An 11,301-nucleotide genomic window follows, 5' to 3' on the forward strand; every position below is an offset into this window, starting at 1 on the left:
GGAAAATGGATGCATAAAACCATACTCCTTTTCTCCTAGGGTGGGCCTGAGATTAAATACCCTTTGTAGGAAGGAATGTCTGGGAAGGGAAGCTTATTGGCTAAGCTTCTATGTGAGAAGCACGACACGTATTCCAAGCCAGGAATCTGGCAAGAAGCTGAGAGTCGTTAAGGTGTGTGTCCACTGAGTCTCCAGGTCTCAACCTGCTCTACCTTACCAAATTTCCTGGCATGGTTTTACGTCCCACACTTTCCTCTATGGGGGGATTTCAAGCTTAGGAGACAAGTCTCCTAGCTGCCATATCACCTTCATTTCTCAGCTTCTACTCATTTGCATAAAATGGCAAAAGTTGAAATCTCTTAAAAGAATCAAGCAATGGTGACAATCGTAGTAGAGTCAAAGCGGATGCCTTGTCTGAAAGCCACACACATGGATGCCTTGTTTAGCCATTTGTTTGTTTGGCTTAATATTATTTTAATGTATGTATCTGTGTGAGTGTCTGTCATACGTACACAGGTGCCTGCAGAAGCTGGAGGGTGTCAGAGTCTGTGGGGCTGGCACTATAGGTGGTTGTGGGGTTCCCTGTGGGTTCTGGAAATCAGACCTGGGTACTCTGATGCGCAGCCAGTGTTAACCTTTGAGTTGTCTCTCCAGCCCCACCCCCACCTCTACCTCCACCCCCTTTTTAAAAAGTCAGTGTCTGATGTAGCCTAACTTGGCTTTGGATCACCCTGTTGCTACGGATGGCATTGAACTCTTGATCGTTTTGCTCACATTTTCCAGGCACCGGGATTAGAGTGCGCGCCACCACAGCCAACATCAGTCCTGTTTTGTATGTTTGAAGGATGACTTGAGACTCTCAAGGCTGCAAGCTTGCATGCAGATAACGTAACCACATTCATTGATTTCATCCACTCCACAAATCCCCAGTAAGTACTGCTCTTTATGAGCACTGTTTTGGGACCTGGGGGAACAGCCATGAACTTGGCATGATGTCTCCTGTGCTCATAGGGATCACTGACTAGATTGGGAGCCAGGCCAGAAATAAGCAGCTGAAGAAGAAATAAGTTGAAATTTCAGGAAGAGCAAATATAGAATACTCAATTATATTTGAATTTCAGGAAATCTTTAAGTATTTTAGAATATCTGCATTCTCCCCAATATAATATTACATCCTGCAGTCTTTTGTTTTTTTTTTAAACTTATTTTTAAACTTTATTTTATGTAGTTGAGGTTTTTGCCTGTGTGTATGTTTGTGCATCACATGCATATAGTGGTTGAGAAGGTTAGAAAAGGATGTCAAATCCCCTGGAACTAGATACACAGACGTCGTGAGTCACCATATGGGTGCTGAGAATCAAACCTGGATTTTCTGGAAGAGCAGCCAGTGCTCTTAACTGCTGAGTCATCCAACTCTCCAGCCCCGATTTTGGAGTCTTGTTTACCAAATGAGCAACCCTAAAGCAATCCTAAAGGATGGTAGGGTGTTGTGTCACCCAGAGAAAGTACAAGAAAGACGTGAATACTGTGTAATTTATTGCAAGGACTCAGCTTAGACAATGACAGGGACTGGCTAGTTCAGCAACTGTAGGGCTGGCCCCTGGGAAGGAGGCCTGGAAACTTCAAGATATAATGGAAGCCACAGTCTGAAAGCAATTATGTCTTCTTTCTGGCATCCTTGTATGTCAGGTCTTTTCTCTGGTTGGGTTCCTAACTCCAGTTATGGACTAAGTTACTGAAAGTACCTGTGTGTGAACTTTAATCATATCTACAAATCCCTACCCTAGCAAGTCTAGACTAGTGCTCTACCAGATAAATAGGGACCAGATGCTAGCCAAATTCACACACAAAGCAGAGAGATTATGAGGGGACAGGTGTCTACAGGGACAACTTCTGAAGTGCGGGCGTTTGAATTGAGACTTGAGTGTTGAGGCTTAGAACATTAAACTGCCATTCTAAAAATATTCCAGATGGTAAGAAAGCCAGGTGGCTTCTCCCCTGGGCAGGGTTCCTCCAGTGGACCCAAGCCAGGAATTAGGTACAGACATTTGTCTGGGAGGCAGGGGAAGCCCTGGGGAATATGGGACAAGAGAGAGAAGTCAGGCCAGAGAGCCATCAAGCCTCCGGTGACTGGATCTTCCTCCTGTTGTAGTACTCTGGAAAATGGCATGTGCATGCCCCATATACAGACTTCTGTTCTCCCTCTCCCCACTGCATTGCTGCTTCAGTGGGGAACTGTATTGGTTAGCCCTCAATTCTGAGAGAGGTATCTATTGCTGCACAAGCCAGTGCACCTGGAACTCTGTGGCCCTGGGAAAAGTGGAGGCCCTTGCTAGCTTGCTGTGTTAAAAGGATGCACCCTGCTTGGTTTTCAATTTCGAGTTACTGTTTCTTTCTTTCCTCATCTCCTCCCTCCTTTCCTTTCCTTTATCCTCTACCTCTTTTCCCTTTCTTTTACCCCCCACCCACTTCCACTACTCAAATGCATGCTGCCTTGAAAAGATGAAAATGAGGTAGATGTGTAAGTTATCCTCAGATGGATACAGGTGCATTATAGTCTAGGAAGGAATATGAATAAACAACTCACTCATGTACATTGACTTAATAAAGCAAGGTCCCCTAAGGACCATCAAAGCCTCTACCTGATCTTGCCCCCATGAGGATCTACCTTTCAAAATAGGATGGATGAACAGATAGACAGACACATATGCACATACATACCTATCATATATATAATTAAGTGGATGTATAGATAGGGGACACAAACATATCTAGATAGATAACAGGAGCCTGTTGGGCCCTCCTCTTTGACCTCCAAAGTTGGCTTTGCTCTCAACACAGAGATGCCAGAAAACAGCTCAACACTAGAGCTAGAGCATGCCTGCCGAGCCAGGCTTGGCCTGTCAAGCTGAAAACCACAAGAAGAGGAAATGCAGGACTCCAACATTCTCGAAGAGCCTGGCTTTCCTGCTGTGCCTACAAGTCAGCCAGAAGTCACCAAGAGAAGAGGTGAGTTTGGGTCAGACATTTCCCGGAATCCACCCAAAGGCACCTGCGGGTCACAGTCTGGAACAAGTCACTCTATGGGATGACTGCCTGAAACTCAGCTCACTCCAACTTGGTTGTATGAGTGACCCTTGGCCTGAAGTGAGCAGAATGTTTCTGAAGGCATGCCAGAGCCGGGGCAGAGCTGCCAGGCTACTCCTGGCCTGGTCCAAGTCAGGAGCCCATGGACCATGCTTTCTTACACTGACACAGCCATGCCCCACCCGTGCCCTTCTGGCTACCACCTCAGTGCCTGCTGACCTGGTCATACACAACCAGCAACTCTCTTTCCTTGCTGGGGAGTTTCCTTTGGCTGGTTTCCTTCTGAGCAGCCCTCAGCTGATTGTTGATAGAAGTGGGTATATAAGTATCCTCTCCCCCCCCCGCCCCCGGCCCCACCAAGACAGAGCAGCTCAGACAGACGGTGCATTGCCACACAGATCCCAAGAGTTTCTTAAGTAGAACTGAGTGCCCTTCAGTTACAGGGGTGGTGGCTTAAAAGCATTTTTCTTTTCTTCTTTTCTTCTCTCTATGCCTGTCTCCTGATGTCTCCTTCCTTTTAAAATGAGCTACCAGCACTGCTGTCCTGATCTCAGAGACCACTTTTGGGAAGACCAAACAAAGACAGCTGGCCATTCATCCATCAGCTGGCCTCCCATCCATCAACATTCCTTCCATCCTCCTGTGTACCAAGTCTGTGTTCATACAGGTGATACGGACCTTTATATAAGTACCATATGTTTACCAATCACACCACCGGGGATTCTATATCAGAGATTTTAATGCTGCCTTTGACTCTCCCTGGTGCCTTCCAGAACAACCTCTGGTTTCTGCATGGGAGCAGGCTAGGGGAGGGGGATTCCTGCTGAGACCGAGTTAGCATCCCTGGGCCTGCCTAGCAGCTGGCGCTGCAAATTCACTTACTGCAAGTTCACAGCTTGCCTTTCTGATGTGTGTCTTGCTGCAGACTCCCAGGGGGCAGAGGAGTGGGGGAGCTCAAATAAAGGGAGCCACTGTCTAAGCATGGCACAGCTCATGATGCATCTCACGATGCAGAGGTTCTAGGTAGACACAGACTCTCTTGGGGCCAACACAAAGCCATCCCTCAGTGCCAACTGACCTGGTTACTCACTGCCCCCATCTCCATGCTTGGGAGTTTCCTTTCCCTGGTTGAAGTCCTTGTGAGCAGCCTTTAACTGGCAGCAGATGGGAGCAGGAGACGCTGCTCCTTCCCTCAGGTCAGAGGAGGGAAATAGTTTAGCCATTACAGTGCTTACCCCCTTACAAGTGTGAAGATGGAACTCAGGCCCCAGAACCCATGTAAAAGAGCTAAGAGCTATGGTGGCTCATGCTTGCAATCCTAGAGCTAATGATGCAAAACCAGCTAGATCCCTGGGGTTTGCTGGCTTGCTAGTCCAGAATATTCTGAGAACTCCAGGCCACCAAGAGACTGTGTCTCAAAATACAAGATGGGAAGAGACTTGAGGGTTGACAGCAGAGGTTGACCTCTGGCTTAAACACACACACACACACACACACACACACACACACACACACACACACCTAGTTGGGAAGATTGTGTCTTTTCTGAGCATCTTTTCTGTTTTTCCTCATTATTCTGTATACTAACTGTTAACATGGTATCTGCATCCGACTAGGCTTGATCAGTAGTAATGATTCCAAGCATATAAGCAGATGTGCATAGGTTCTGTGCAGCTGCCATGCTGTCGTATACGAGGAACCAGAACATCTATAAGGGGAGACTAGAACCTATAGGGGTTGGCTATGCAAAAAACATATGTGTTAGATGTCCCATCCAAGAATTTCTGGGTGCATTTAAAGACACAGAGAGATAGAAAAAGAGTCCAGCCCACTGCTCAGCTGGGGCTCCACAGTGGGATAGCTTGGTGCAGTTCCCAGACTCTCCTCTCTATCGACCTTAACCATCTCCAAGGGAGAATCCTGAGCTGACCCAGCTTGGAGAGTAGCTTACATTAACCAAGTCACACATACCCCCATTTCACCCCTAGTGCCTGGGAGTCTGAGGCAAGGTAGAAATCAGAAAGCCAAGCTGTGAATTTGTAAGTGAATTTACGCCAGTTCTAGGCAGGCCCAGGGATGCTAACTCCATCTCATCAGGATTCCCCCTCCCCTAGCCTGCTCCCATGCAGAAACCAGAGGTTGTTCTGGAAGGCACCAGGGAGAGAGATTTTGAGGCTGGGAAGAGACAAATGGAAGACTTCAGTAGGAGCCTCCCTGAGCATGAGAGGTATTTTTGGATGATACAACCAATCTGGAGAGCAGTGGGCTATGGGTATAAAACACAAAGTAGCAGCTGTGTACAGACTGTGGCCTGTGAGGAATAGTGAAGGATAGCTAGGAAAGTGGCCCAAGACAAAATGGTAAACTTACTTCAGGCACTATGAGGCTTCCCTTTTGTATGTGTGACTGTGTCACACAACTCTCCAGCTTGAACGTTATAGACGATGATGTAATTTCTCAGTGACAAGAGGTTGGACACACCTTCTAGAGCTTGAGAAGACTTGATACAAAGGAATAACACCAAGCACGGCAGTACTTTCTGTTTATATATAGTACACCACAGGCTCAGTGAAACATGCCACCCAAATTGTAACTTACTGTTTTCTTTAAAAAAAAAAAAGTTACATAGTGGCTTACATGAAGTTGCTCTTGAACAAGTATTGGCCTAGAAAGAGCCCCTGGCTTCTGCTCTCTTTGCATCTTCCCCAAACTCACCCTCAACAATTCCTGTGGAGCCCTGGGGGAAACTGGAGCCATTGCTCTGAGCAGGAACAAGCCCAGGGAGCCTTTGGGAGGAAGAAGGCAGGGACCTGCCAAACAATTCCTTGCAAGAGCGCAGCTATTACCAGGGGGCCAGCTGGGCAGCCTACATCTCTGAGATGCCAGCCTGCTGTGCTCCAGCGCCTTCTGTCTGGGCCTCTTCAGTTCTTGCTCTGCTTCCTGCCCCATCCTTAGTGACAGGTGATTAGCAGAGCCAGCTGGCAGCTGGCAGTGCCCAGCACTGCCGCCAGAGAGCCGGGAGCCTGCCTGCCTTGGCTCCAGCCCTGCCTGACTTTCCACACAGACCTCCATTCAGCAAGTCTGTGAGGTGGCCCTGCTGGACGGCTGTGACCTCTCCATTCTCTTGGTGCCTTTTGGCAGGGATAGAGCTGCAGAAGAGAGTCTGCAGTGTGCTCCTTACTGCTGACTCTCCTCCGTAAATATCTGGGCCCCTGGGCACAGAAGCTGCTTGGGGGGGGGGGATGTGAAAGGCCTCCGTGTCATCTAAGCCAAACACTCCTTGCACTTGGTTTTCCTTTTTTAAAGTTTGTCCTAGTTAGGATTACCCTTCCTGTGATGAACTGCCATGCCTAAAAGCCCCATAGGGAGGAAGGGAAGGAAGGGGATACATACCAAGCAATGATAAAATTCAGTTTATTTCACTGTTCCAAACAACAGTTCATTATCAAAAGCAGTGAGGTCAGAAATTCAAATAGGGAGGAACCTGGAGGCAGAGCTGTTGTGGAGGCCACGGACAGGTGCTGCCTACTGGCTTGCTCACTCTGCTTTCTTATAGAACCCAGGACTATGGGGCCAGGGGTGGCACTGGCCATAATGGGCAAGCCCTCCCCCATCAATCACTAATTAAGAAAATGCTTCACAGACTTGCCTACAGCCATATTTTATGGAGACATTTTCTCAACTGAGGCTCCATTCTCTCTGATGACTCCAGCTCTTGTCAAGTTGATGTAAAACTAGACAGTGCAGCATAACAGCATACAGTAACTATAAATAATAATAAGCACTTTGATTTAGTGTGTGTGTAATAGAGCTAGAACTAGTGACAGACAGACAGACAGACAGACAGACAGACAGATTCTCCCTTTCTACCCTCTTGAGACTGGGCCTCTCTTGTTTCTGCTGCTGGGCTATGCACTCCAGCCTAGCTGGCCCACACTTTCTGAGCAACTCTCCCGTCTGCACCTGCTGTTTCCTAAGATGCACAGCACTGCTACTATGTTAGCCAATGTTTAAAAGATGGGTTCCAGGGATTGTACTTGGATCACGGCGGCTTTCTGATCGAGCTCTTTTACCAACTGAGTCATCTCCATGGCCCTCATTATTACATTTGCATACATGTATATAATATGTTTAATCATATCCACTCTTCATTACCATCTCTTCACCCCTCCCCCACCCATCTCTTCTTCTTCCTAACTAGTTGCCCTTCTACTTCTGTGTCCCTCACCCCCTTTTCTTGCACCAGTGAGTTCAGTTAGAGTTACTTAGAGCATGGGCAACTCAGGGGCTACATCACTGAAGACAACGTCTCCTCCCTCAGTGATCAGTAACTGCATATAAGCCCTTGGGGGGGGCTCTCTGGTTGTTTCACTGCTGCATTACATACAGGACATTACGTATATACAGTATATTACATACATATAGTATATACTGTATGTTATATGCATACAGTACATTACATATATACAGTATGCATACAGTACATTATGTACACACAGTATATATAGTATGTTACATGCATACCGTACATACAGCATATTACATATATACAGTACATTCATACATATAGTATAATACATACAGTATACATAGCACATTATATACATATAGTACACAGTGCATTACATTCATATACTACATACAGCCTATTACCTACAATAAATATGGTGCCTTACATGCATGCAGTACATACAGCATATTACATATAATACATTGCATATATACAGTATATTACACACATACAGTTGGCTACATAATAGAGTACGCACAGTGCATTACATATATACAGTGCATATACACAATGTATATACAGTATATATACAGTGCATTGCAAGGATATAGTACATACAATACATTCATACACTCAGTACATAGAGCACATTGCATACATACAGTACATTAACAGAGAGTAAGTTACACGAGGCCAAGATCTGTCTGAAGTGATCAGTACTGGCTCTCCTAGTGTCTCCTGTACTTGTAGGAGATTCTGCACAGTATCTATCTGGTGAATGGGAGAGAGGGAAGGAAGGAGGGGAGGAAGAAAGAAGAAATGAATGAGGAACAGATGAAGGAAGGATGGGAGGACAATACCTTAAAAAAAAACCTGACTTTCACAATTACTCCTAATTCTGACAGTCCATCACACTGTAAGTCACTTGTGGTTTGTTTCTTCCCATAAAAGCTGAAGCTGGGAGCCAAGCCCTGGCTTCCCACGGTGGGCCTTGCACAGTGTAAGTAAGGCAGGTTGGTGGATGTGTGTGCAGAGGAGAGAGGTGACAGCCGGAGCTGCTGCCTGCCTCACCTTGGTCCCAGTGGGTCCAGGACCATGACGCTTCTTCTAGTCGGCAACCCCATACTCAGATGCAGGAGACTGTGACGCAGGGGGCCCCAGGGAGTCAGACACAGGCTGAGGCAAACACTGGCATGGAAGATCTACATCCTTCTGTGTGATTGGCTGACAACCTGGCCACGAGTGCCTCCCGGCAGATGGCCATGAGAAAGACGCCTGGGCACAGCCTGGCTGCCATGTGGCTCCCTGGCACAGGACCGATGGCAGCCTTCCCAGAGACCTGGAGCCCTTGTCTCACTTGGCTCTGTCCCCATGGTCCTATGTTCCCTCCCTTCTCAAGGGTGGAGTCTTTCTGTGTATCTGGGACTAGGGAAAGTCTGGGACTAGGGAACGTGTGTTTATTCTTCATGTGTACACACATCTAGCTCTGCCTTAAAGACAAACTGTAGATTTTCTGCCCCCCTTCACAGTGTTTTCTCATTCTGCAGTGACTGCTTCCCCCAAAGCAGTGGGTGACTCTGTCTGGCTGGTGAGAGAGAAGCTTAGGCTGGGGACCACTTTTCCAGCTTCCATGTGTGTCTCCATCCTCCCAGGACACCACTCAGCTGCAGACCCCACCAGGCTGCAGCAAGGTCAAACAGTCCAGTTATTGAAAATTCTCAGGCAATGTCAATGCTAGAGACCCAAGGCTCCCTCAAAGAAGGGAGGGAAGGAGCTGAGAGGGAGGGTAGAAACGGGGAGTGTAAGAGGGAGGCAGGGGAAAGGGAAGGAAGGAAAGAGAGAAGGAAGGTAGCAGGGAATGAAGGAAGAAATAAATCTAGATGTGGAGGGAGCATGGAAGAGAGGGAAGAAGATGAGGAAGGAAGAGAGGGACAGAAAGAAGGGAATGAGGGAAAAGAGGGGAGAGGAAGGTAAAAGAGTGGAGAGACAAGAAGCAAGGGAGGAATGGAAGAGCCAGGGAAGTGGAAGGGATGAAGGAAGGAGGGAAGGACAAGGGAGAGACAGGGGAGGAAGAAGAAGAGGCTGAAAGGGAAGAAGCAAGAAGGGAAAGAAAGGAAAGGGAGCTGTGAACAGAAAGAACAATCATCAATAATTAAAAACATTCTTGTACTATAATCAAGGCCTTGTTCTAGGAATAAGTTTAGGGGTGGGATGTAGCTAACTGGTCAGATCTTCAACTTTTGTTCCAAAGTGAAGCCAGACCGCAGACATTGAAGTGTTTGTTACCAGCAATCATTTTCATAGCTGGACGTGTGGCCACAGAAAGCTTTTCTCCTATTGTTTCACCCTACCCACCAGCTCCTGAGACTGTCCCTTACAGATGTGGTGGAAGGTACCACACGGACGGAGCCCCATTCCCTGGCCATCTGCCCCTGGCTACAGAACGACTCAGCCACCCTGCTTCTCCCACATAACCCTTTCCCCAGGGCTTCTGGCCAGTGGAGCTAAAGAAGGGAGATGGCTTTGGCCCTGCATTGGCGTTTTCCTTTTCCTTGGCAGAGACCCAGGACCCAGAGCTCATTTGGGAGCACAGCAGAACAAGGCAAGAGGACCCTTGAGTGGCCTGCTCTTACAATGCTGAGAATCTAGCGGGCCTGGACATTGGGGTTGCCAAGGGACAGACGTCCTTCACAGGCATCGTGTTGTCTACTGTGTTCTGAAGTGGGGAGTCAGCAGCAGCCCCGAGTGGATCAGAAGCTCAAGAGCTCTTCTCCGCTACTTATCCTTCACCTATTGGGATCTTCAGATCCACAAGAGTCTTTGTATATTTCCTTTTGAGCCAAATGCCAGCCAGGCGTGTGAACTCTCCAGAAAAGAAATCGAGGAGGACTCGGGGGGGACATGGATAGTCTGCCCATGAGTGGTGTTGGCTGCATAGGTTTATGTCAGAGGTAGAATAGCCTGACTTTCTAGCTGTCTACCTAGGGTCAGAACAGGAAGCCCAGGTGCCTTTGAGTGGCATGGGAAGGTATGGGAGCCAGCAATGATGACAGCACAGCAAAATGACAGCTTCTGATGGAGGCGGGGGGAGATGTGGGGAATGTCCCCCAAAGCCTCAGAAAATTCTACAACTATTGCTTTGAGTAGTATTAATGGGGAGCTTCCTAAGGAGGCAGCGCATGCCAGGCACACTCTTTGTGTGTTTTCCCTTCTTTGACTCTTACCATCATCCTGTGAGGAGGTATTTTAGGAACCTCCTCTATCCATGGGGTCTATGTTCTATGGCCCCCAAAGAATGTCTGAAACCACAGATACTACTGAAGCTAGTTTATATTACATTCTTTCCATATACAAGCCAAATGATGATAAAATTCAGTATATAAATAAGACACGGGAAGAAATTAACAATATTAACATAACAATGATAATGTTATCCATAATAAAAGCTGTGTGACTGTGCCCTTCCCAATATATCTTATTGAACTTTCACATTTTATAATTTAAGGTGGTGCTTCCCACTTCTCTTTGGATGATTCAAAATGCTCTCATGGATATTACTGTGTGTTGTGGTACAAAAAGGGAACACTTACATTTGACTGCAGTACTGTGCTGTACTATAATGTACTGTATGTACTATATGATACTATACTATACACGGGGCTAGGCAAAACAGAGCAGGATGTATAAAAGTAGCATTTTACTCTCCAGATGTAATTGTTGTCTCAGAGGCTTACTGCTGAATAAACTCACTCTTTCTAGTTCTTTCTTTCTGAACTCTGGCTGGCTGGCTGATTCAACTTAGCTGTTCTGGCTCAAACTTCTCTCCAAGCTGACTGATTCAAACGTGCTTTTCTCAGCTTCTGACTGAATTGCTCTGTTTGTCAAAATTGCCTCTGAACTCCATGAACTGAATGGCACTGACTGCATAGAACTGAACTGAACTGAACTGCACTGCTCTGCACTCAACTAAACTCAACGGAATT

At 46.9% G+C, this 11,301-nt stretch overlaps 1 long non-coding RNA gene across 1 annotated transcript; it reads left to right on the forward strand.

The window, feature by feature from the left end:
• Nucleotides 1-780: 780 nt before the first annotated feature.
• On the forward strand, nucleotides 781-11,093 carry LOC147003868 (uncharacterized). The gene is made up of 3 exons (XR_015047503.1): nucleotides 781-929; nucleotides 2,842-3,009; nucleotides 9,878-11,093. It is a non-coding gene; the product is annotated as an uncharacterized LOC147003868 (long non-coding RNA).
• Nucleotides 11,094-11,301: the final 208 nt, after the last annotated feature.

This window comes from Mus caroli, unplaced genomic scaffold (genome assembly GCF_978045245.1).
Source record: "Mus caroli unplaced genomic scaffold, Mus_caroli_1 scaffold_7, whole genome shotgun sequence".
In the NCBI taxonomy this organism is placed as follows: Eukaryota; Metazoa; Chordata; class Mammalia; order Rodentia; family Muridae; genus Mus; species Mus caroli.